The sequence below is a fragment of the Lithobates pipiens genome, unplaced genomic scaffold (assembly GCF_037356315.1).
Source record: "Lithobates pipiens isolate NorthernLeopardFrog02 unplaced genomic scaffold, aLitPip1_a1.2 Scaffold_62, whole genome shotgun sequence".
Lineage (NCBI taxonomy): Eukaryota > Metazoa > Chordata > Amphibia > Anura > Ranidae > Lithobates > Lithobates pipiens.
This window is the reverse complement of record NW_027507884.1, coordinates 206,637-233,401: the sequence shown is the minus strand read 5'-3', so window position 1 is coordinate 233,401 and position 26,765 is coordinate 206,637. Positions and strand designations below refer to the sequence as shown.

General features: G+C 45.3%; 1 long non-coding RNA gene across 1 annotated transcript; it reads left to right on the top strand.

Moving 5' to 3' along the window:
- On the top strand, nucleotides 1-26,765 carry LOC143958857 (uncharacterized). Its single transcript, XR_013270142.1, has 4 exons — nucleotides 1-119; nucleotides 4,859-4,930; nucleotides 21,354-21,379; nucleotides 26,489-26,765. It is a non-coding gene; the product is annotated as an uncharacterized LOC143958857 (long non-coding RNA).

The following is a 26,765-nucleotide window of genomic DNA, read 5'->3' as shown; positions in this document are numbered from 1 at the left end:
ATCTGATCAATATGGAGTCCAATTTTCTCGGCTGGAAGATTCTGGGAATTATTCCTGTGAAGTGAGATCTGCATCCAACATTTCTAAGAAGAGTGAGGATGTCTTTGTCCAGATAAGAGGTAAATTGTTTCACAGTTATGAAGAAAGTTGCCCTACTGACCGTATTTATCGGCGTATAACACGCACTTTTTCCCCTTAAAATCGTGGGAAAATCGTGGGTGCGTGTTATACGCCGATCCCCCCGTCGATCTGCGCTCTGTGGAGCGCCGACGACATTTACCGAGCTGAGCCGAGTGTACTGTGTACTCGGCTCCGCTCTCAGTCACGCCCAGTCCCGCCTCCTAGCCTTTACATCCCGCCATTGGCCCGGTGTTGTGTCCATCACAGGAGCCAGGACAAGGGGCGAGACGGGGGCGTTACTGCGAGCAGAGCCGAGTGTACTGTGTACTCGGCTCCGCTCTCAGTCACGCCCAGTCCTGCCTCCTAGCCTTTACATCCCGCCATTGGCCCGGTGTTGTGTCCATCACAGGAGCCAGGACAAGGGGCGAGACGGGGGCGTTACTGCGAGCAGAGCCGAGTAGCGGAGTACCCTCGGCTCAGCTCGGCTCGGCTCGGTCTATGTCGGCGGCGGGAGGAGCCGAAGATCTCGACGGCGGCGGCGGGAGGAGCCAAAGATCTCGACGGCGGCGGCGGGAGGAGCCGAAGATCGCAGCGGGAGGAGCCGAAGATGGCAGCGGTAAATTTAAAACTAACCATACTGCAATTTTGTGGAAGTCTGCAGGGGGACAGTGTAGGGCTGCAGGGGGACAGTGTAGGGCTGCAGGGGAACAGTGTAGGGCTGCAGGATAACAGTGTAGGGCTGCAGGAGAACAGTGTAGGGCTGCAGGGGGACAGTGGAAGGCTACATTGATGGGCATTTAAAATGTAAGGTTTTTTCCTTAAACTTGCCTCCTAAAAGTTTTTTTCCTTAAATTTCCCTCCTAAACTTGGGGTGCGTGTTATACGCCGGCACGTGTTATACGCCGATAAATACGGTAGGTATGTACAGCCAGTGCCTGGCCAAGGTCACCCAGGCAAAGATAGCAAACTGCACCCCCCTCCCACCCTGAGCATCACTGATGTCATTCGGACAGCTAGAGAATGGAGCACCAACCAGCTCCCAGCATCACCTTCCTCCTCATAGAAAAAAACTATGCCCAGGGCAGGCGCCCCTCTTGCCCCCTCCGTTGTCCCAGCCCTGTGTACATTTACTGATATGTAGTGTAGGTTCTCATGAGCTAACACAGTTATTATTTTACTTTTGCAGGGAAGAGCAGCAAACATGAAACTCCAATAATCATTGTGACTCTTCTGGTCTTGCTCTTGGTTGCCACTTTTCTGCTCTTCAAGTACAGACACAAGCTGCACCGGCCAACCCCTGGGTGTACACGAAGAGGACAGCAACCGGAGCCTCAAATTTCTCCAACATGTATGACCATTATCAATATATTCAAGCAGTACTGAAGACTAGGATGTAGTAAGAATATGGTAGAAACAGCCCAAAGGCAGCTTCTTTAATATACAGTTGTGCTTGTAAGTTTACATACCCTGGCAGAATTTATGATTTCTTGGCGATTTTTCAGAGAATATGAATGATATCACAAAAACATTTTTTTAACTCATGGTTAGTGTTTGGCTGAAGCCATTTATTACCAATCAACTGTGTTTACTGTTTTTTAAATCATAATTACAACAGAAACTAGCCAAATGACCCATATCAAAAGTTTACATACCCTGGTGATTTTGGCCTGATAACATGCACAGAAGTTGAAACAAAGGGGTTTGAATGGCTATTAAAGGTAACCATCCTCCCTTGTGATCTGTTTGCTTGTAATTAGTGTGTGTGTATAAAAGGTCAATGAGTTTCTGGACTCCTGACAGACCCTTGCATCTTTCATCCAGTGCTGCACTGATCGACGTTTCTGGATTCTGAGTCATGGGGATAGCAAATTGATTGTCAAAGGATCTGTGGGAAAAGGTAGTTGAACTGTATAAAACAGGAAAGGGTTATAATAAGACATCCAAGGAATTGGGAATGCCAATCAGCAGTGTTCAAACTCTAATCAAGAAGTGGAAAATGATTGGTTCTGTTGAAACCAAACCACGGTCAGGTAGACCAACTAAACTTTCAGCCACAACTGCCAGGAAAATTGTTCGGGATGCAAAAAAAAACATGAATAACTTCAGGTGAAATACAGGACTCTCTGAAAACATGTGGTGTGGTTGATTTAAGGAGACACTTGAAGAAAGATGGGCTGCATGGCCGAGTAGCTAGAAGAAAGCCATTACTACGCAAATGTCACAAAGTATCCCACTTACAATACCCCAAACAGCTGTGAACAAGGCTTGTCACCAAAACTAGTCTGCTGCTGACTGTACTCACTGTGAAGGCTGGAAAATAAATACGCTTGATGTTATGGAGTTGCCGGCTGCTTTTATTCGATGACATCACATTACTTCGCAAATGTCACAAAGTATCCCACTTACAATACGTCAAACAGAACAGAGACAAACCTCAAACCTTCTGGTACAGTCATTCGGAGTGATGAGACCAAAATTGAGGTTTTTGGCCACAACCATAAACGCTACGTTTGGAGAGGAGTCAACAAGGCCTATGATGAAAGGTACGGAGGTGGATCGCTGATGTTTTGGGGATGTGTGAGCTACAAAGGTACAGGAAATTTGGTCAAAATTTTTGGCAAGATGAATGCAGTATGTTATCAAAAAATACTGGAGGAACATTTGCATTCATCAGCCAGGAAACGCATGGGACGTACTTGGACATTCCAACATGACAATAATCCAAAACACAGTCAACCTGTCATTGGCTACAGCAGAATATAGTGAAGGTTCTGGAGTGGCCACCTCAATGTCATTGAGCCACTCTGGGGAGATCTCAAACGTGCCGTTCATGTAAGACAGCCCAAGAATTTACAGGAACAGGAGGCTTTTTGCCAAGAGAAGTGGGCAGCTTTACCATCTGAGAAGATAAAGAGCCTCATCCACAAATACCACAGAAGACTTCAAACTGTCATTGATGTTAAAGAGGACAATACACGGTATTAAAAACTGGGGTATGTAAACTTTTGATCAGGGTAATTTGGGTAGTTTCTGTTGTCATTACGATTTAAAAAGAGTAAACACAGTTGATTGATAATAAATAGCTTCAGCCAAACAATAACCACAAGTGAAAGAAAAGTTTGTGTGTTATCATTCATATTCTCTGAAAAATGGCCAAGAAATCATAAATTCTCCCAAGGTATGTAAACTTATGAGCACAATTGTACATGACTTAAAGTTGAAATTTATTCTTTTTATATTTTGCCTTCACTGGTTCCTTATTTCCCTCCATATCAACATGCTAATGAAATTTCAGATCAGATCAGATCATGGCTGATTGATATACAGTATATATATATATATATATATATATATATATATATATATATATATACACACTATATTGTCAAAAGTATTGGAACGCCTGCCTTTACACACACATGAACTTTAGTGGCATCCCAGTCTTACTCCGTAGGGTTCAATATTGAGTTGGCCCATCCTTTGCAGCTATAAAACTTCAACTCTTTTGGAAAGACTGTCCACAAGGTTTAGGAGTGTGTCTATGGGAATGTTTGACCATTCTTCCAGAAGAGCATTTGTGAGGTCAGGCGGTGATGTTAGACGAGAAGGCCTGGCTTGTAGTCTCTGCTCTAATTCATCTCAAAGGTGTTCTATCAGGTTGAGGTCAGGCTCTGTAGAGGCCAGTCATGTTCCTCCACCCCAAACTCGCTCATCCATTTCTTTATGGACCTTGCTTTGTGCACTGGTGTGCAGTCATGTTGGAACAGGAAGGGGTCATCCCCAAACTGTTCCCACAAAGTTGGGAGCATGAAATTGTCCAAAATATCTTGGCATGCTGACGCCTTAAGAGTTCCCTTCTATGGAACTAATGGGCCAAGCCCAACCCTTGAAAAACAACCCCACACCATAATCCCCCCATTCACCAAATGATTTGGACCTGTGCACAAAGCAAGGTCCATAAAGACATGGATGAGCGAGTTTGAGGTGGAGGAACTTGACTGGCCTGCACAGAGTCCTCAATCCCATAGAACACCTTTGGGATGAATTAGAGCGGAGACTGTGAGCCAGGCCTTCTCAACCAACATCAGTGCCTGACCTCACAAATGGGCTTCTGGAAGAATGGTCAAACATTCTCATAGACACACTCCTAAACCTTGTGGACGGCCTTCCCAGAAGAGTTGAAGCTGTTACAGCTGCAAAGGATTGACCAATTCAATATTGAACCCTACGGACTAAGACTGGGAACCCTATGGACTAAGACTGGGATTAAAGTTCATGTGTAAAGGCAGCCATCCCAATACTTTTGGTAATATAGTGTGTGTATATATATATATATATATATATATATATATATATATATTTATACTATATTACCAATACTGTATATACTGTATATTTATGTACTGAATACACACCTTTTGGCTGGTCTGTTGATGTCACAAGTTTCTTTCACTTCTCCTCCAGCATGCTTTCTGCTGGACTGTATAGCACATATGTGCAGTAGTACTCTGGGCTCACAGGAAGTAGGTTGAATAATGCTGGCCATAATTCAGTCTGGAGACTGAGGACACCATGGAGAACTGATAGTGAATATTTTTGAAGGTGATGTTTTCATGTTTTACTTTTGCTAGGCTATAGTTTTTATTTAATTATTTATTTGATACAATTCTGCTTTAAATCTCGCATTGTGCAAACAAAATACAGACAAATGTGTTATTATCATGTCTCTCTGTCTCAGATGCTGCCAGAGAGTCAGCCGATGACACTGAAGTCACTTACACCGACCCTGTTCTGTATCGTGGACCACAAGGTAATGTTCTTGTCTATGTTCTTGTCTACTGCTTGTAAGCTCCATTTATATGACTAAAACCTCAGACTGAGCCATCCAGTGAGGGAGGTGGTCCGTGTTCTGACTCATTCACCTATGTATGCAGATCTTAGCTTCAGCTACTGATCCCTGTAGACACAGGCCTTTAACAACTTATAGCTCCATCTAGGGGCAGGATAGCAAACTACTATACATGCAATCCATTTTTGAGATGAATGCATCAATTGTAACATGGAACATGTCTTGTGAATTTTACAAACAATTCATTTTATTGATATAAAATAAATAATTTTATCAATTTTATGTCAATTTGCACCTTTAAAGTCCCCATTTTTCTGTTTAACTAAGTTAAAAAAAAGATTTTTAAAATGGGACTTTTTTTTGTTTAGGCCCAACTATATTAAAATAAATAAGTGTATAATGTACAACACTATTATACAATTCCTTAAAAACTCCCATGTTTTGCCCTCCCTGTGGCTGCATGCCCTGTGTCAGCCAAATCAAATATTTTTGTATTTATTTGGAATGGCGACAAACTACGGTACCTAAAAATCTTCATAGGGGGGCGTGGCCTGGCCGAGCACCGAGATGGACGCGTGAGAGAACCGCTCCTACAGCTGACTCTCTTTCTTCAGCTTTCTCGGCGAGATCCAGTAGTGATTACCGGCCAAAGAGATGGGGACAGCATCCCGCAACACCTCGACATCTAGATCCCGGTCGCCTAGGGGACATTCGGGTGGAAACACTCATAATATCCCCGAAATGTTCCGTTCTCAGAGAGGCAACATGGCGCCTTCCCGCCAAACACACCACCAACCTTCTACACCGCCACGATCGGATGCCATCCTGGTTTCTCAGGAGTCCTCCCAAGTACCCAATACAAACCGAGAATCATCCCCACAGCAACCGGTCAGTATCCAAGATCTGAGATGTATAGCGGCCGACATAAAGGACACGCTATCAGCCGCCATTGCGGACCTTCGAGTCGACATACACGCGCTCGCAGACAGAGTTCTTGAGGTAGAAAAAACTTCCGCGCAACATGATAATGTACTGCGTAAAGCCACCAGAAAGATTGATCATCACACAATCCAACTGCGGGAGACACAAAGATGCATCGAAGACCTTGATAATCGCGGCCGCCGCCATAACATTCGGATTAGAGGGTTACCGGAAAGCATCGAACCGGACGTTTTGGAGCAGGAGGTAACGACTCTCTTCAACTCGCTGTTGAACCGGCCTAGAGATACTTGTATAGACATGGAGAGAATCCACAGGGCCTTATGCCCCAAAGGAAAGGAGACTGACCCCCCTAGAGATATCATCTGCTGTATTGTGGACTATAGGCTTAAGGAGGAGATCTTACGACAAGCAAGGAGCCAACAACAGCTTCTACACGGAGGTGTAGATATCCAAATATTTCAAGATTTGTTGGCCATCACATTACAAAACCGCAGAGACTTGAAACCTTTACTGGAAGTTTTGCGCACCCATGGCATACAATACCGTTGGAAATTTCCCTTTGGTCTCTCTGCCACACATAGGGGTAAATCTGCACTTCTACGATTACCCGAAGACTTACGACACTTCTGCCGATCACTGGACATTCCGCTGGTGGACGTACCAAATTGGTACGCAGACTTCCACACCTATTCGTCGAGGCGTTCATCTCCGCCATCCGAAGAACGAATGAAAGTACAAGAACAACGACCCCGTAGGAGACAGTCTTCGTCTGGACACAGAACTCGCTCTTCTCGTCACAGGGATAGCCGTGGTTTTAGTCCTGAAGAGTCCCAGCGCTCCCGTAGGGCTCGCAGAGATTACTGAGCGGGAAGTCGGCGACACTGACTCCTCCATTCGGAGTGGGGATCTCCTCTCTCCACTCTGTGCTTTTGACCTAAGCTTTTAGTGGCTGCATAGTTGCATAAGCTCGCCCCGTTCGTCTAAGGCTGATATCTCCAACTTCATTCGATATGTTTGATCACCGCCCTTATACTGGCCGAAAGAAGGCAACAAATTCCACTCGACCATGAGAACTGAACACACGACGTGGCTGTCCGTTTGACGCACAACACAGGCACTCGACTGTGGGTGTCTCTCATTCCTAAAGAATCCTACTCTCATTTTTGTGACTTACACCCAGAACATTTTCCTTTGACCACACGGTAGATGATCCGCACACTGTAATGGCCCTCGGATGCCCGGAATGTATCGCTCTGAATCATCGAGATGAGACCTCGTGAATTGGAGAGACTTACCTGACGCCTCACTCCTGAGCAGCTCAGGGCGTTGGCAGCACCTGATCTACGGCATGAGTAACTCTGCTCAAGTCTACCGTGTCTCACACAGTTTGTTGATACGTTTAGCAACCTGATAGAGTTGGTATCCTTTCGCTGCTTAACCCCTTTGTTTCTCCATAACTATAAATTTGTAGTTTGGCCATTAGTTGATACCTCACCAACTTGGGGTTTCTCTCTGTTTGAGAAATGACTATGAGTGAGGTATCTCAACGCGAGTATCGCAAAGATCTTAATCTTGATTGGTGATGCCAACTGGTTACCTCAAGAACCATCCCTGTCAGGCCCATCTTGGTGGGAGTATCTGGTCGCATCAGCATGTTCAGAATGTGATCTAGAGCTTACATAAATGTTTGTTCCATTTGAATGTTAATTTAACATAGTTCGCAACAGTGTCTCTACTGGGTCATTGACCCCTCTGAAGGTTTAAATTTAAGACTACTGTTTTTAGATTGGGCGGATGGGTCTAGGCGTCGGAGATAGAGGTTCATTGTAAAGAAACGCCATGACAAGGAATGCACTTCATATGTGGATTCGGCGACTAACCGAATGTCTGGCTTCTATGCTATTAGTATGCAGCGAAGCGGTTCTCCCTTTTATGCGCAATTGGACCTCTCTTGTCTCCTATACCTACCCTCATCACCACCGGTATATGTGTTTATAAATGAACATGGGGCTACTCTAACCACGGTTTTTACAGAGTGCATAGTCTTTAGGTGGATTCGTGCATATGCCGGCACGATTCGCACCTTGTGTAGGGAAGCCCGGTATTACACTTATGTTTCATAATCTCCCCATAAGTAGATAACGTTCGAGAGTTCAGCGGTAGTTTCGCTGATTTTGAGATTATTGTATTGGTGTTAGGCCCTGGTCGACCCCCCAACGTTGTCGTGGGTGGATCCATGTCGTTATTTACGGATACGGATCCGACACACGTCACCGTACTCTCCTGGCCTGTACTGACGTAGTATAGGTCAGAGTAATATCCTTTATCATTGCATCTTGCCACACAGTCCTGGTTTCTCTTTACTTTCTGAATTTCATTACACCTCACGGTGTGTCCATTCACACTTGTCTTACAGTTTAACCTTAACGATTGGCGTCCTAATATCTAAACAGTAACATGGCCTCTCAAGCCCACAATCCAAGTACTCCTACGGGAACGGTGTCCCTAGTCCGAGATCTACAAATTCATTTTACATCACTTAATGTTCGAGGACTAAATACCCCACAAAAACGGTCACAATTACTATATACCCTTAAAAAACACAAACAGCATATTGTATTCCTACAAGAGACTCATTTTCGTACGAACAACATCCCTAAACTGTATGACCGACACTATCCCACGTATTATCACACTTCTAAACATTGCCCACTGAAAGTAACTGACACCAAACAAGATACACAGGGCAGATATCTGTTCCTTAAAGGCACTATCCACAATAGGCAGATTACATTAGTGAATATATATGCCCCGAACAAGAGTCAAGTCGCGTTCTTTCGAGAGACACTTCATACCCTCACTGAATTCCAAGCAGGTATGTGTCAGTACTAGAATCCCTTTAGGACCCAGCACAACTCACCTGACACAGCCTGTGTCTGGGAAACAACAGTGATTGGCCAGCTCACGTTTAAATCACCTGTATCAGCATTCAGTCAGCGCTCGTGTTAGAGTTCACTTGTGTTTGATCCAGCTGATACTTGCTCTGTGACTTTCTTGTTTGACCCGGCTTGTTTGACCTTCCTTGCTTGCTTCTGATTCTGTACCGTTTGGATTCTGATCTACCTGTGTATGACCCAGCTTGCCTAGACTACGCTTTGCCTGATTCTACTAGTACCCACATCTGCAGCAGTGAACCACAAGGTCCAGCAATCATCTATCCTCATCTACAACAGTGAACTACAAGGTCCAGCACTCATCTACCCTCATCTACAGCAGTGAACTACAAGGTCCAGCAATCACCTACCTTCGTCTGCAGCGGTGTACTACAAGTCCCAGCTGACCTGCTCTGCTTAGACCTGCTCATGGTATGTGCTTTGAACTCTTTGTATAATCAGCACACCTGAACTGTTACTTGTTATCTGCACCTAGCCTGACATTAACACGAGCCAATACATAAAGGGAAACCTATCATGAATCCTGAACAGGCTCCGTTGTTTACACAAGAACTTTGCCGTTTATCGCATCAAGTTCAGGAAATGGCCACAGAGCTCACCAAGGTGCAATCTCCTTCTACTACCACCATTACTAAAACTCCATCTGAACCAAAAATTCCTTTGCCCGACCGGTTTTCTGGTGACCGTAAAGCGTTTTGCAACTTTAAAAACAGCTGCAAATTATATTTCAAGTTGAGGCCATCCTCGTCTGGCCCTGAAACTCAGAGGGTTCAAATCATTATCTCTCTACTACAGGGTGACCCCCAGGCTTGGGCCTTTAACCTGGAACCTAACCATCCAGCCTTACTAACAGTAGATGCCTTCTTTGAAGCCCTTGGGTTGCTATATGATGATCCAGATCGTGCTGCTACTGCAGAATCGACCCTGCGTAACTTAAAACAAGGAACTACCACAGCTGAAATGTATTGCTCAGAGTTTCGCAGGTGGGCCCCGGAATCTGGCTGGAATGATGCAGCTCTCCGCAGCCAGTTTAGAATTGGCCTTTCAGATGCGATTAAAGACGCTCTGGTCAACTTCTCCTATCCAGCCTCACTGGAGGAGGCTATGTGTCTAGCTATTAGAATTGACCGCCGCCAGCGAGAGAGGAGGCGAGAACAAACGATGGCTGTGGCAAACTGTATACCTTCCTTACCACCTGATTATTCCATCTCCAGTGCCAAATCTGAGGAAGAACCTATGCAGTTAGGCTCCACCCGGTTATCGGCCCAGGAACACAAACGCAGGCGTAATATGGGACTCTGCTTATACTGTGGCCTCAAGGGTCATATGCTCCGTTCGTGCCCTACACGTCCGGGAAACGCCAGGACCTAGGTGATTGCGGGGAGGTCACCTTAGGTCTACTCTCATCTCCCCAGGGGGACAATCGTATACTTTTACCCGCTGTCATTCACTTTGGGACAGGGGCTCATGAACTGCTGGCCTTGGTGGATTCTGGAGCAGCTGAGAATTTTATTGATAAAACTCTGATCACCTCTTTGTCCCTGGAAACTCATGCTCTAGATTGTCCAGTCCGCCTGATCTCTGTGGATAATCGGCCTCTCTCACAAGACCTAGTGCTCCAATCCACCAACCCTTTCCAGTTACAATTAGGGGCTTTGCATTGGGAGAAGATTTCTTGTCTTGTCATTGACTCTCCATCCACTCCTTTGATCCTAGGCCTTCCTTGGCTTCAGAAGCACAATCCTGTAATTGACTGGCCAACAAGAGATATTCTGGCTTGGTCCAATCAGTGTAAAAAGAGCTGCATCCAGCACCCTGTTCGACTTGATACCTGTCAAGTGGGAATAGAACAGATTCCACTTTCTTATAAGGACTTTCGGGATGTGTTTTCTAAAGGAATTGCTGACACTTTACCTCCTCATCGCAGTTATGATTGTCCCATTGACCTCTTGCCTGACACTACACCTCCTCGAGGGAGAGTCTTTCCACTGTCTGAACCAGAGAATCTTGCTTTGCAAGAATACATCCAGGAAAACCTAGCTAAGGGTTTCATCCGTCCCTCCACTTCTCCCGCAGGAGCAGGATGCTTCTTTGTCCCGAAGAAGGATGGAGGACTGCGACTTTGTGTTGATTACAGAGGCCTAAATAAAATAACCATTCCCAATCGGTATCCTCTCCCTCTCATCACAGAGTTGTTCTCTCAAATCCAGGGAGCCAAAATCTTCTCCAAACTGGATTTAAGGGGAGCCTATAATCTGGTGCGAATCCGTGCAGGCGATGAATGGAAGACGGCCTTTAACACCAAGGATGGTCATTATGAATGTCTTGTCATGCCTTTCGGCCTCAGGAATGCACCAGCCGTCTTTCAGAACTTCATGAATGACATTTTCCGTGACATGATGGGTCGCTTCATGCTTGTTTATTTAGACGATATTTTGATTTACTCTCCCAATCTTGAAACACATCAGAAGCATGTCTGCTCGGTATTAGCCCGACTAAAGACTCACTCCCTTTTTGTAAAGCCTGAAAAATGTCTTTTCCATGTTAAACAAGTACCTTTCCTGGGTTATCTAATTTCGGACACAGGCCTCACCATGGACCCAGCCAAGGTTCAAGCCATTCTAGACTGGGCACCACCTTCAGACCTGAAGGCAGTTCAACGCTTCCTGGGCTTTGCAAATTTCTATCGAAAATTCATTAAGAACTTTGCCACCATTGCACATCCCATCACCTCTCTCACCAGGAAGACTCCTAGTACATTTAAATGGACTACTGAAGCCCAGGCAGCCTTCACCCAGTTAAAGAAAGCCTTTACCTCTGCACCAATTCTACGCCATCCTGTTCCTGAGCTACCTTTTATTGTAGAGGTAGATGCATCTGAAGTAGGAGTGGGGGCGCTTTTGTCACAAAAAGATCCTGTAAGTGCTGCCATCCACCCTTGTGCCTTCTTGTCCCGTAAATATTCCCCAGCAGAACGCAATTACGATATAGGCAACAGAGAACTTTTAGCCATAAAGCTAGCTTTAGAGGAATGGAGACATTGGCTGGAGGGAGCTCGCTATCCATTCATAGTTCTGACTGACCACAAAAACCTTGAATATATCCGTTCTGCTAAAAGACTGAACTCGCGTCAAGCCAGGTGGTCATTGTTCTTCTCCAGATTTGACTTTACAATTTCTTATTTACCAGGTCCAAAAAACATTAAGGCCGATGCCTTGTCTCGCAGTTTTTTATCAGAGTCTCCTCCTCCGCTTCCTCCTCAACCCATTATCTCTGAGGATAGGATTTTGGCTTTTACCCAGACTGACATCTCTGAGGCCTTGTTACCAGCACAGGCTGAAGCCCCTCCCTCCACTCCCCCTGGTATGCTCTTTGTGCCCCTGGCTCTTCGTTTGCAGGTATTGCAACAAGTACATGCATCAAAACCTGCAGCACATCCAGGGTTTAGACAAACTTTTGAGATTGTCTCTCGCAACCTCTGGTGGCCATCGCTTAGGCAGGATGTGTTAGCCTTCGTCCAGGCCTGTGAAGTTTGCGCCAGAAGCAAGAGCAGTACCTCTAAGCCCCCCGGTCTCCTTCGTCCTCTACCAATACCTACCTGTCCCTGGACCCATTTATCTATGGACTTTATCACAGACTTGCCTCTGTCCCAGGGATGTTCCACGATCTGGGTGGTGGTAGACAGGTTCAGTAAAATGGCCCACTTTGTTCCGCTTCCGAAGCTTCCATCTGCTAAAGAACTGGCATCTTTATTCATTAAGCACATTTTCAGGCTCCATGGGGCACCAGTTAACATTGTCTCTGACCGTGGCTCTCAGTTTATAGCTCAGTTTTGGAAGGCCCTTTGCTCTCAGCTGGGGATTAAATTATCATATTCTTCAGCATATCATCCTGAGACTAATGGCCAAACAGAAAGGACTAATCAGACTCTAGAGAAGATGGTACGTTGTCTGATGGCCAAAGATGAGGTGGAGTGGGTCAACATCCTTCCATGGGCAGAGTTTGCCTTTAATAATTGTGCCAGCACATCTACAGGGACCTCTCCTTTCTTTTGTGTTTACGGGTTGCATCCTCGTGTGTGCTCCTTTGATCTTCCGCCCTCTGATGTTCCAGATGCCAACACCACGATTGAACATTTCTCCAAAATCTGGTCCGATGTAAATCATGCTATTTCCCGCTCTGTGCAGGCTTTTAAGAAAACTGCTGACAAGAAGCGCTCAAAGGCACCAGAATATAAAGTTGGTGACAAAGTGTGGTTATCATCTCGGAATCTGTCCCTGCATGTTCCATCTAAAAAGCTTGGCCCAAAATTCATCGGGCCTTATGAAATCTCGGAGATTGTTAATCCTGTGTCCTACAGATTAAAACTGCCCCCATCCATGCGCATTCCAAATGTCTTTCATGTTTCATTGTTGAAACCTGTTCATTCCAGCCTCCTAGTAAATGAACCAGAACCTGTGGATGTGTTGGACAGTCAAGAATATGAAGTGGCATTTATTCTTGATTCCAGACGAGTGCGCAATTCCTTACAATATCTTGTTCATTGGAAAGGGTTCGGCCCAGAGGATCGATCTTGGGTACCAGCTCGTGATCTTCATGCTGATCGACTTAAGAAGAAGTTCCATCTCCGTTATCCAAGTAAGCCTGGGGGTGCAGGAGCAACCCCTCGAGAAAGGGGGGGTACTGTCAGTACTAGAATCCCTTTAGGACCCAGCACAACTCACCTGACACAGCCTGTGTCTGGGAAACAACAGTGATTGGCCAGCTCACGTTTAAATCACCTGTATCAGCATTCAGTCAGCGCTCGTGTTAGAGTTCACTTGTGTTTGATCCAGCTGATACTTGCTCTGTGACTTTCTTGTTTGACCCGGCTTGTTTGACCTTCCTTGCTTGCTTCTGATTCTGTACCGTTTGGATTCTGATCTACCTGTGTATGACCCAGCTTGCCTAGACTACGCTTTGCCTGATTCTACTAGTACCCACATCTGCAGCAGTGAACCACAAGGTCCAGCAATCATCTATCCTCATCTACGACAGTGAACTACAAGGTCCAGCACTCATCTACCCTCATCTACAGCAGTGAACTACAAGGTCCAGCAATCACCTACCTTCGTCTGCAGCGGTGTACTACAAGTCCCAGCTGACCTGCTCTGCTTAGACCTGCTCAGGGTATGTGCTTTGAACTCTTTGTATAATCAGCACACCTGAACTGTTACTTGTTATCTGCACCTAGCCTGACAGTATGCTCATACTCGGGGGGGGATTTCAATGTGACTTTAAACTAAACCCAAGACTCATCTAACGGAACGTCATCCCTTACTTATAGAGCTCTACGAGCTATCAAAACACAACTACAAGAACTGACGTTACATGACACATGGCGTACTCTTCAGCCAAATGACAGGGACTTCACCTTTTATTCCTCCCCACACGACAAATACTTCCGTTTGGATTATTTTTTCATTTCTCAAAACGATTTGACATCCAAAAATGTGGCAGATGAGGTTTAATGTTGATAAATGTAAAGTTATGCATTTGGGGCCTAAGAATATGCATGCATCATACATGCTAGGGGGAGTACAACTGGAGGAATCCATAGTGGAGAAGGATCTGGGGGTTTTGGTAGACCATAAGCTCAATAACAACATGCAATGCCAAGCTGCTGTTTGCAAAGCGAGCAAAGTCCTTTCTTGTATTAAGAGAGGTATGGACTCCAGAGAAAGAGATATAATTTTGCCCCTGTTCAAATCATTAGTAAGACCTCATCTGGAATATGCCGTTCAGTTTTGGGCACCAGTTCTCAAAAAGGATATCGGGGAACTGGAGAAAGTGCAGAGAAGGGCAACCAAACTGATAAGAGGCATGGAGGAACTCAGCTATGAGGAGAGATTAGAGGAACTAAATTTATTCACTCTTGAGAAGAGGAGATTAAGGGGGGATATGATCAACATGTTCAAATACATTATTTGTCCATATAGTGAACTTGGTGTTGAGTTGTTCTCTGTACGGTCAACCCAGAGGACACGGGGGCACTCTTTACGTCTAGAGGAAAAGAGATTTCATCTTCAATTACGGAAAGGTTTCTTCACAGTTAGAGCTGTGAAAATGTGGAATAGACTCCCGCCAGAGGTGGTTCTGGCCAGTTCAGTAGATTGCTTTAAGAAAGGCTTGGATACTTTACATAGGTAAAGTTGAACCAGGGAAAATCTGATTGCCTATTGGGGGATCAGGAAGGAATTTTTTTCCCCTGCTGTAGCAAATTGGAGCATGCTCTGCTGGGGGTTTTTTTCGCCTTCCTCTGGATCAATTGTGGGCATTAAATTGGGTATCTGGATTGTATGATTATTTTTTATTTTATTTATTTGTTTTTAAGGTTGGACTGGATGGACTTGTGTCTTTTTTCAACCTGACTAACTATGTAACTATGTAACTATGTATCCATAGAACCAATGATTATTTCGGACCACAATCCGATAGCTATGACGTTAACCCTATCTACTTTACAGACCCCGAGCCCAATTTGGAGACTGGACAACTCTTTACTCAATGACTTGGACATTACTCAGAAAATATCCTCTCGCTTATCACAATACTTCCGAGAAAACACAGTAGGGGACACTAAGCAGTCGAACATATGGACGGCACATAAATGTGTTTTACGGGGAGAATTTATATCCATAGCTGCGCACAGACACAAACTTAGGAAACAACGACTACAAGAGTTATACGACAAAGTCTATAAACTAGAGAGGATGCACAAAGCATCGCTGGCACATACTACGCTTACGGATTTACTGCAGGCTAAGGAAGAACTCCGACAGGAGTTGCTCTCAAGACTACGAAGGAAATATGTTCTCTCACAAAAACTTTTTTACGAATTTAGTAACAAATCGGGTAAACTTCTAGCGAAAGCAATACAACGTAAGAAAGCAGGGGCTACTATACATAAAATTGTAGACCCTCAAGGAAAGAGTCATGTGACATCCGATGGAATTGCGAAACAATTCGTACATTACTTTTCGAAACTTTACAATTTGTCCCCAACCATCTCGACAGTACAGGCTACCGATAGACAAAAACTAATACTAGACTTCCTTAACGAATACGGGACTCCTCGGACGGTGATAGACGACATGCAATCTTTAGACGGACAGATTACCACTGAAGAACTTACTCTAGCCTTGAGCCAATTAAAGCCTAGCAAGAGCCGGGGCCCAGACGGCTTGACTGTTGGCTATTACAAAACTTTTCAGGAGACGCTCTCCCCACACCTGCTGAACACGTTTAACTCTCTTTCCCCCTCAGACCCCATCAATAAAGATTTATAAAGATTAAGCTCATATAACGTTGATTTCGAAACCCGGTAAGGACGACACCATTGTCTCGAATTACAAACCCATCTCGCTTTTAAACGTACATGTGAAATTATTTGCCAAAATATTAGCTAACCGTCTCCTCCGGATTCTCCCACAATTAATCTCCCTGGACCAAGTAGGTTTTGTTCCCGGAAGAGAAGCCAGGGACAATACGATAAAAGCTCTGCATATACAACACTGGCTTACCAATAAGACTCAACAAAAAGGTTTTTTCTTATCGTTGGACGCAGAGAAGGCGTTCGACAGGGTGGCCTGGGATTATGTGGCTGCCTCATTAGAAATGTTAGGACTCCCTGCCCACTTACGAAAGATGGTAGCGATGCTATATTCTTTTCCCACAGCTAAGGTACGGATTAATGGTTGCCTGTCGGACGTCTTCTCTGTGTCGAACGGAACTTGACAGGGATGCCCGCTATCACCGATCATTTTCATCCTTACCCTCGAACCCCTCTTGTGAAAACTTAGGGAGAACACTGCTATTAAAGGCATTGGCATCGATCATAATCAATATAAATTAGCGGCGTATGCCGACGATATCCTTATGTTTCTTTCGGACCCGCTAATTACATTACCGAATGTTTTGAAAGATTTCACGCTTTTCAACAAAATATCCAATTTACAAATTAATTTTTCAAAATCAAAGGCTCTCACCATCTCTCTCCCCTCGGCCATGGTAGACCTTTGTAAGCTGAATTTCCCATTTAGCTGGGAACCTAAAGCCCTCACGTACCTAGGTATCCATCTAACTTCCTCACCAGACGACCTTTACGACCTAAATTATAAAATGTTTCTTCAGTCCTTACAAACCGACCTTGCCAAATGGATGATTGGCAAGTTCTCCTGGTTTGGCCGCATAGCCATCATAAAAATGAACATCTTGCCACGCATTTTATACATAATGCAAGCGGTTCCGATTAGACTTCCTGCACTATTTTTTACAACGTACAAAAGGTTGTGCAGAAACTTTATTTGGGCCTCCAAATCTCCGAGAATAAGTTGGGATACACTGATACTACCTAAAGCTCTGGGAGGTCTCAGTTTACCCGACATTCGTAGATACCACTCGGCTTGCCACCTTACGAGAATCGTCTATTGGCATGTACACAAAGAGCTAAAAGACTGGATAACCATAGAAGACTCCCTTGACCCTACTCCTGTAATGCACTTGCCATGGATCTCGGAGGGCAAAGCACCCAGTGCCTATACCTCACACCCACTCACAGGCGCATCTATGCGAGTGTTCAGAGATGTAGCCGCGCAATTGCAATGGAATACTTTGCAGGGTCCGGTGATTCCTCTATCTAATAATCTGGATTTCGCCCCGGGAATCTCCGCACGAGAAGTTGTGGGAGGCCCTAAAAACCAAATTTTGCGAGCCTCACAGTTAGTATCCAATGGTACTGTTCTCCCATACAATGAGTTATGTTCATCCCTCCCAGTCTATGATATTCCATTTTTTAAATTCCTACAACTCAGACACTTCCTCCATAGTGCCAACCACTTATCGCAAAGGAGTAGACATCTGAACCCGTTCGAAGCTCTGTGTTTGAGCACGTCTCCTCTCAGGCACCTAATTTCAGAGATATACTCATTATTGTTCAGAGACCACGATCCCAAAAATTTACGCAACTGGGAGAGAGACCTTAACTTAGATCTCTCGAACGGGGAGTGGGAACTGATCTTTCGCAATATACATAAAAGCTCGATTAACGTGTCAACTCAAGAGAACTCATATAAAATCTTCTCGAGATGGTACCGAACGCCGGACATACTACACAAGTTCTTTCCCTCTGTTTTGCCATTATGTTGGCGATGCAACCAGGAAATAGGAACTATTCTACACATCTGGTGGGAGTGTATACGGATTAAACCCTTTTGGGAAAACATTCACAAACTAATAGCAGAAATCTCAACGAGAACATTAGAGTTCACGCCGATGCAATTTCTACTAAATTACTCGCCCTCTTTACACATTAACCTTAAGAACTCGATCATACCGCATTTGATTAATGCAGCTAAACAATGCATCCCTCTTTTCTGGAGGACTACAACACCTCCGACGGTGACAGACTGGATTACCAGGGTTGAGCGAATCTCTGAAATGGAACAATTAATCCATCAGGCACATGACACCCCAGCTAAATACACTGCATTATGGATGTGCTGGATTGATTATAAAACATCTCCGCGATTCGGCAACCCTGGTCGAATTCTTTAAGCCCCTTCTCTCAACATTGTTTTCCTGTTGGGGTACAATTATAACGCTCGGAAATGAATACATTACGAAATACATTAGTGGGTACTATTACAAATAGACATTTTATGGGACTGGCTACTCTGGTCTCGAGTCTATTGGAATATATCTATAAGACGGATGTTTTGACTTAATAACGAATGTGGCCTAACCACTCAGGAGGTTACACACGACTTACTAGAATTTGATTTATGATGTATTGAAAGAACAAATATGTCCCCGCTCCCTCTGTACAGAAAGCTCCCGTAAGGGGTGCAGAGGTTGAGTAGGGCATAGCTAGTAAAGTAAGTTAACATAGTTACTCTCGTAGAACACAGAAGGATTTCTACTCACTCGTAGAATTATATATTGGCCTTTCACACGTCGCAAGGAGCCTCTCCCATAGCCGATATGAGGTTTTAGTTACAACGTCACCATGGATTCAATACAGTGAAAAAGGACGATGTAATAGGAACATTACCTCGTGTCATTCAACTGTATGAATAGGACTTGCTGACTGTATACAGATTGTTGTTGTACTATGTTCATTGTATAGAATATTGTATTCTCATACTGTATTTCTTGTTCTGGATTGTATTTTTGAAAATTAACCAATAAAATTATATTGGAAAAAAAAAAATCTTCATAGGCCATACTTTAAAAACGTTTAATGGTTTAGAGTTACAGAGGTCTTGCTCTCGCTCTTGCAATACCGCACATGTGCGATTTGAACACTGTTTACATTTGCAGATGTGACTTATGTATGAATTTTCTTTGATGCGAGAGCACTTTAAAAAAAAATAAAAAATAAAAATCCACTTATTTATTTATTTAATTACAAATGCAAACATCCCTTGTGACAGTAATAGGTGGTGACAGGTACTCTTTATGGAGGGATCAAGGGGGGGGGGGCTAAAAGACCTCCAATCCCTCCTTTGCATTCAAAGTATTCAAAATGCCAAATACGCATTTTTGAATACTGGGGATTTTTTTTTTAATTGGCGGCATTGGCTGCCGGCATCGCCCTGGTACAACCAATTCCCCAAAATGACATACAGGTATGTGATTTTGCGGGAAGTGTTTAAAGCAACCTGTCAAGTTGCAATTTTGTATGTCATGCGGTTTTTGCGCAGCAGTTTTTCAAATGCAATAAAATAAAAAAATACACTTTAATGAATAATAAAAAAAACATAATATATACCCTATATTTTTTTTTTGCATAATATAAGATGATGTTATGCCAAGTAAATAGATACCTAACATGTCATGCTTTAAAATTGCATGCACCCATGGAATGGCCCCAAACTAAGGACATTTCCATAGGCAATGCTTTAAATTTTTTTACAGGTTACCAGTTTAGAATTACAGAGGAGGTCTAGTACGAGAATTATTGCGCTCGCTCTGACGTTTGCGGCGATACCTCACATATGTGGTTGTGACTTAAATATGCATTCACTGCTGAGTGCAGGAAAGGGGGCACTTTAAAAAAAAAAAATTATTCTTATTTTTATTTATTATTGTATTACTTATTATTATTATTATTATTATTATTATTTGTATTCTTGTTTATTATTGTATTATTATTTTTTTACATTTTTACACTGTCCCTTTAAAATATAATTTTTTTATCACTTTTATTGCTTTTATCACTTTTATGTAAACATTCCTTGCAATAACAATACAGCATGACATGTTCTCTTAATGGAGAGATCTGGGGTCTAAAATACCCCAAATCTCTCCTTTATTCTTAAAAACAAAAGATGAAACATTTTTATTAAACAATAAAAAAAATGCATCCTTTGCTTTAGGAAACATGTTTGCCTGGCCTGAGAACCGGAGATGACGCCGCTGTTACGGGCGTCCTCCAAGGGCATAGAGAGGAGCGGTGGCCATCTTGGCATTGCTTATCTCTATGTGAAGAAACTGTCAGCGCTGGATGGTTCCCGGAGCTACCGATGAGTAACGTTAGCCCTGGAACCACCTAGAAGCAGTGGAGGAGGGGCGGCACCTCTCCCGCTGCTTCTAAAATTGATACCGTGCCGAAGCCACCGCTGGGATCATTTTTATCAAAAAGCCGGTCACCTAATGCCGTGTACACACGATCAGAATTCTCTGATGGTTTTCCCGTCGGAATTCCGCTCAAACTGTCTTGCCTACACATGGTCACACCAAATTCCGAGTACCAAGAACGCAGAGACGTACAACACGTACGACGGGACTAGAAAAAGGAAGATCAATAGCCAATAGCCAATAGATTCCATCTCATAGTTGAATCTGAGCATGCTTGAGTTTTTGCGAATTGTATACACACGATCGGAATTTCTGATGAAAAGCTCTCGTCGGTCTTTTGCTGGCCGAAATTCCGATCGCGTGTATGCGGCATTAGGGAAAAAAATCGATACTGGGTTATGGCATCTAGCTGCAGCCATAACCCCCGGTATTTAACGTCAAAATCATGATGTACATTCCCAGTTGGGCGGTTAGCAAGCGTGTGTTTATCACTATGGATCAACCTAATGATAATTCGTATTTATAGTGGGGGACATACACATGGCAACATTTGAAGAACTACAGCACTTTTTTTTTTTTATAAATTCCCATCCTGAACTATTCTTTCTTTTTTAAAGTGTACCAGAAAGTCTATTTTCACATTTTCACTTTGGTTTTAATTACATTTTTGTAGCCCACTAGTGGATATCAGTTTGTCAGAAAGGGCTGTTGCCATCCTTGATGGACACTTGTTGAACTTAAACCAATTGCACGTTAGCTGACGTATTGTTTTTATTGCCTCACTAAAGTCTGTCCATGCACGTTTCATGGAATAGGAGAAGAAGTATATTGCGAATATTGTGTACATTTATTGTATGTTCATTTTTCAGGGTCTTCAACATTGACCAGAGAACCTGTAAGTATTACTTAATATTAAAACATTGGCTAAGTGCAAGATGTACAATATCGGGTTCAGAAGAATAATTGGAAGCATTAATGGGTGATGATGGGTACCAAAATTAGTGTTTCCAGATGGTGGTGTGCAAGTGGTGGCAACACTAGACTGGCTCTACTCCCAAACCAAAGAGCTTCCAAGCCCATTTTTGATGATACTGGAAAAAGAGATAAGGACTGGGGGGCCACACAAGAATACTGAACCATCAGATGCTGAGGAACATGCTAAAAAGCTGCCTTATACCAAATCTGTGACTTTCTTTCATGAGGGCCCCGTACCTGATGTGAGACCGAAGTAGTGGGGAGGCCTCCCTTGCACCTCAGGTCCTTAAAGCCTCTGGAGATGGAGACAGAGACTTGGTGGACACCGAGGGGCAGGGGTGCCAGGGGTGCGGAGCACAGAGCAAGCCTTAGTCCGAGATCCGAGGTGAGGTCAAGTTTAGTTGGGCAACAAAGCATAAAAAGGGTTAATCAGAAGAAGAATGGTCGAGATCAAAGTCAGGGTCGGGTCCAATAAGGTACAAATCCGAGGTCAATGGCAAGCAGCAATCAAGAGTAGTCAAATAGGATTCTAGGTCACAACAGGTTCAGACAGATCAAACGCTAGCACAGGAACAAGGGGGGACTGAAGATTATCCAGCAATTTGGCAGTGTCTGGGCTTATATAGGGAAGTTTGAGGTCACTTCCTGTGCACCTCCTGGGCATTTTCCCGCCTTTTTCCATCAGGTTGATGTCACTTCCAGTGCACCTCCTGGGTATTTTCCCGCCTTTTTCCATCAGGTTGAGGTCACTTCCTGTGCGCGTCCTGAGCATTTTCCTTCCCTTTTCCATCAAGTCTTCTGCGCAGGTGCAGGTTGGCGCCCTGAGGCATCTTTGGTGCATGCTCAGTTGGCACGTATTTCCTCTTGCGGCAACGTGCCATTGGTGCATGCGTAGTAAGCCCTGGACTCTTACAGAGCCCCCCCCAAAGGGGCAGCTTCCGGACGCCCGTCTGGGATAAAGCTCGCTGAAAGATTTGGAGTGTGGATATGTGACTCGGGTTCCCAGGAATGCTCTTCACGGCCATAACCCCTCCACTGTACCAGAAATTGGCGTCCGTGGCCCCTTCTACGGCAGTCCAGGATGGCCACCACCTCATAAAACTCAATCCCTTTAATCATAGAGGGAGGTGGAAGAAGAGCCCCCAAAGGGGTTCGGGGCCACGGGCTTCAGGAGGGAGGCATGGAAGACAGAGTGGATCTGATAAGTTGAGGGCAGTTTGAGTTTGTAGACAACAGGGTTGAATCAGGACAGGACAGGGAAGGGCCCAATTAACTTAGGGCCCAATTTCTTGGAGGGACAGGCCAAATTTAAAGGCCTGGTAGAAAGCCAAACCTTGTTTCCCGGTTGAAGATCCAGGTCCACCAACAATGCGAGACCTTCATTTCAAAAATTGTTCATGGAATAGTAAAATATTCTTTAGATTTTGGGCCTGGCTATGGTGGCAGGATCGAGCAGTAGACATAGGTCGGTGCACAAGTAGCGTGAGACAGTCAATTCCAAAAAAATGTGTAAGGAATTTTAATTATATTCTTTAGATATTGGGCCTAGCAGTAGCCTTGCAGTGACAAGGCACCAAGGAAAGCAAGATTTGGCTCAGTGTTTGGATCTGGCAAGGTAGCTCAAGCAGTAGCTATAGATGCACAATAAGCCACCACAGTTGAAAACTTCAAAGCCAAGTTAAAGTGGTTCTAAAGGCTGAAGGTTTTTTTACCTGCATGAATTCTATGCATGCAGGTAAAAAACCTTCTGTGAAAAACTTGTGTGCAGTGTCCCCAGCCCCCAATCCTTACCTGAGCTTCCTCCGATTCAGCGATGTTCATGATCCAGCGATGTCCTCGGCTGTCCCGGGACTCTCCATCCTCATTGGTCAATCACAACCAATGAAGGGACAGCAGGGGGCGGAGCCGAGACGCGGTTCTATGTGTCTTATGGACGCAAAGAGCAGCGGCTCGGGAGCTAGCATGCAGCGGTGTGCCCCAAGGCAATCAGCTTTCTCTGGGGGCTCTGCTCAAGGAGGAGGAGCCAGGAGCGCCCCCGGCGGGGACCTGAAAAGAAGAGGATTGAAGCTGTTCTGTGCAAAACCATTGCACAGAGCAGGTAAGTGTAGCAGCATCCCCGACCTCCAAAGGCCTAATGGTGACCTCCAGAGCCAGGGAGAGCTGACATCCTTCCTTGTAGTGTGGGTTATTAGGCATGGTGGGTGTATTTCAAGTTGAATATTTTTGAATGCAAGAAAAAGAGATTTATTGTTTCTTAACAGTGGTGATGGAGAGAGGGTTAGGGCCAGGACACCTTTAGGTGGATGCAATAGTAATTGTCAGACCCCGAGACATAAAATAATAGGCAGACAGCTATACAGGTGGAGGGCCTTTAAGCTGGATGCAGCAACTGTATTTGTAGAACTGCTGTCCCCTATGGCAAGTGAACTTTGAACAGTCAATAGAGATCCATACACGTGAACTCACAATAACCCGTTATAGATCTTCTCTCGCATCTCACATTATCCTACTATAGATCTTCACTCACTAAGCTCCCGGTCCCTCATTAGACTTCAAGATTCCAGACATTACTGGAACCCCTGAGCTCTTCCACAGCTAAACCCGCTGTATATTCCTCAAGCGTCACCCCCGCTAACCCGCTGGGTGCCTGACTTGGCACTCTACTGAAGCTTTCACACTTGCTCACCGTCCCCGGCTGGTGAAAAGGCTGCTCTGGTACTTGTTCAGACTTCCATAACTGGCCTTTAATAACAGGAATGGTTGTCCCTTAATGGTGACTGTGTCGCCTTTATCTCTGACCTTGATCCTCACTTGCCTCTGGAAACAGGAGTGGTCGTCCCATGTGGCAACTGCTTCTCCCTCACCGCTGGCAACGATGTGGTTCCCCGTCCGGTGGAACCTCTGCAACTTGGTTGGGCTTCCAGCCAAAAGCCACAACCCCTACTCTGCTTCTCTCAAACCTTGATAGGCCTCAGACAGCCTAAAAGCCAGGTGCTCCCAGGATGGGTCTCAGGCTTCTGGCCTAGAAACCCAGAGCCTTGTAACACACGTCCAGATGGCATAGAATACCGATCACCTGACTCCTCCCGAATAAACAGTCTCTCCCAGCAGGCCAAGGGATTTAAGGGGGAGGCACTCTGGGGACCCTGATTTAAGAGGGAGGCTCTCTGGGGACCCTGATGTAAGTGGAGGGCTCTCTGCTGACCCTGATGCAAGGGGAGGCTCTCTGGGAACCCTGATTTAAGGGGGAGGCACTCTGGGGACCCTGATTTAAGAGGGAGGCTCTCTGGGGACCCTGATGTAAGTGGAGGGCTCTCTGGGGACCCTGATGCAAGGGGAGGCTCTCTGGGAACCCTGATTTAAGGGGGAGGCACTCTGGGGACCCTGATTTAAGAGGGAGGCTCTCTGGGGACCCTGATGTAAGTGGGGGGCTCTCTTGGGGACCCTGATGTAAGTGGGGGGCTCTCTGGGGACCCTGATGCAAGGGGAGGCTCTCTGGGAACCCTGATTTAAGGGGGAGGCACTCTGGGGACCCTGATTTAAGAGGGAGGCTCTCTGGGGACCCTGATGTAAGTGGGGGGCTCTCTTGGGGACCCTGATGTAAGTGGGGGGCTCTCTGGGGACCCTGATGCAAGGGGAGGCTCTCTGGGAACCCTGATTTAAGGGGGAGGCACTCTGGGGACCCTGATTTAAGAGGGAGGCTCTCTGGGGACCCTGATGTAAGTGGGGGGCTCTCTTGGGGACCCTGATGTAAGTGGGGGGCTCTCTGGGAACCCTAATTTAAGGGGGAGGCTCTCTGGGAACCCTGATTTAAGGGGGAGGCACTCTGGGGACCCTGATTTAAGAGGGAGGCTCTCTGGGGACCCTGATGTAAGTGGAGGGCTCTCTGGGGACCCTGATGCAAGGGGAGGCTCTCTGGGAACCCTGATTTAAGGGGGAGGCACTCTGGGGACCCTGATTTAAGAGGGAGGCTCTCTGGGGACTCTGATGTAAGTGGGGGGCTCTCTTGGGGACCCTGATGTAAGTGGGGGGCTCTCTGGGGACCCTGATGCAAGGGGAGGCTCTCTGGGAACCCTGATTTAAGGGGGAGGCACTCTGGGGACCCTGATTTAAGAGGGAGGCTCTCTGGGGACCCTGATGTAAGTGGGGGGCTCTCTTGGGGACCCTGATGTAAGTGGGGGGCTCTCTGGGAACCCTGATTTAAGGGGGAGGCTCTCTGGGAACCCTGATTTAAGGGGGAGGCACTCTGGGGACCCTGATTTAAGAGGGAGGCACTCTGGGGACCCTGATGTAAGTGGGGGGCTCTCTGGGGACACTGATGTAAGTGGGGGGCTCTCTGGGGACCCTGATGTAAGGGGAGGCTTTCTGGGAACCCTGATTTAAGGGGGAGGCACTCTGGCGACCCTGATGTAAGTGGGGGGCTCTCTGGGGACCCTGATGTAAGTGGGGGGCTCTCTGGGGACCCTGATGTAAGTGGGGGGCTCTCTGGGGACCCTGATGTAAGAGGGAGGCAATCTGGGGACCCTGATGTAAGTGGGGGGCTCTCTGGGGACCCTGATGCAAGGGGAGGCTCTCTGGGAACCCTGATGCAAGGGGGAGGCTCTCTGGGGACATATACACACGCATGTATATTATATACATGTATATGCCCACCCAAGCGTATGACTTTTTTTACTACGTTGCTATGGGCTCTAGCCCCAGATCTTTTGTAGACCTAGCAACGCCCCTGATGACATGTTTGTTATTTAAAAAAAAGACAACCCTTTAATGCCACTTTAAGTTTTTTTGCTTGCTGGTCAAGGTTGACATCTATGAGGACGGATGTTCATATCACATTGGAGTTATCAAGGCCCTTAGGTGTTGGTCCATCTGCTCGGTGCAGTGACACGGTTTAATGTTGCAAATTTTATATGGTTAACAGTATCTTTGAGGGCGTATATTGAAAGGTTTAAAATAAAGTCTATAAAACATTGATAAAATAAGAAACGATTTATAGCGATCGATGTATATCATTATTTCACTTTTACAGGACGACACCTACACCGCAGTGAAATGCAGACAAGCGCCATATTAAAGAAGACCTCCGCTGACCTCTGTCTATAATGACCACATAACATCACCCCCCATTTAAAAATGAACCCTTGTTTGAGAAATAAACTTCCTTTCTTTGTTGCTATTGTGTATATATTTATTATACTACAAGTACTACCCGTATAATCCTCCATCGGGGGAGCTCCCATGGGCCGATCCACGTCCATCTCAGAGTAATTATCCCTGAAGATGAAGCGCACAGCTAATATTGCTCT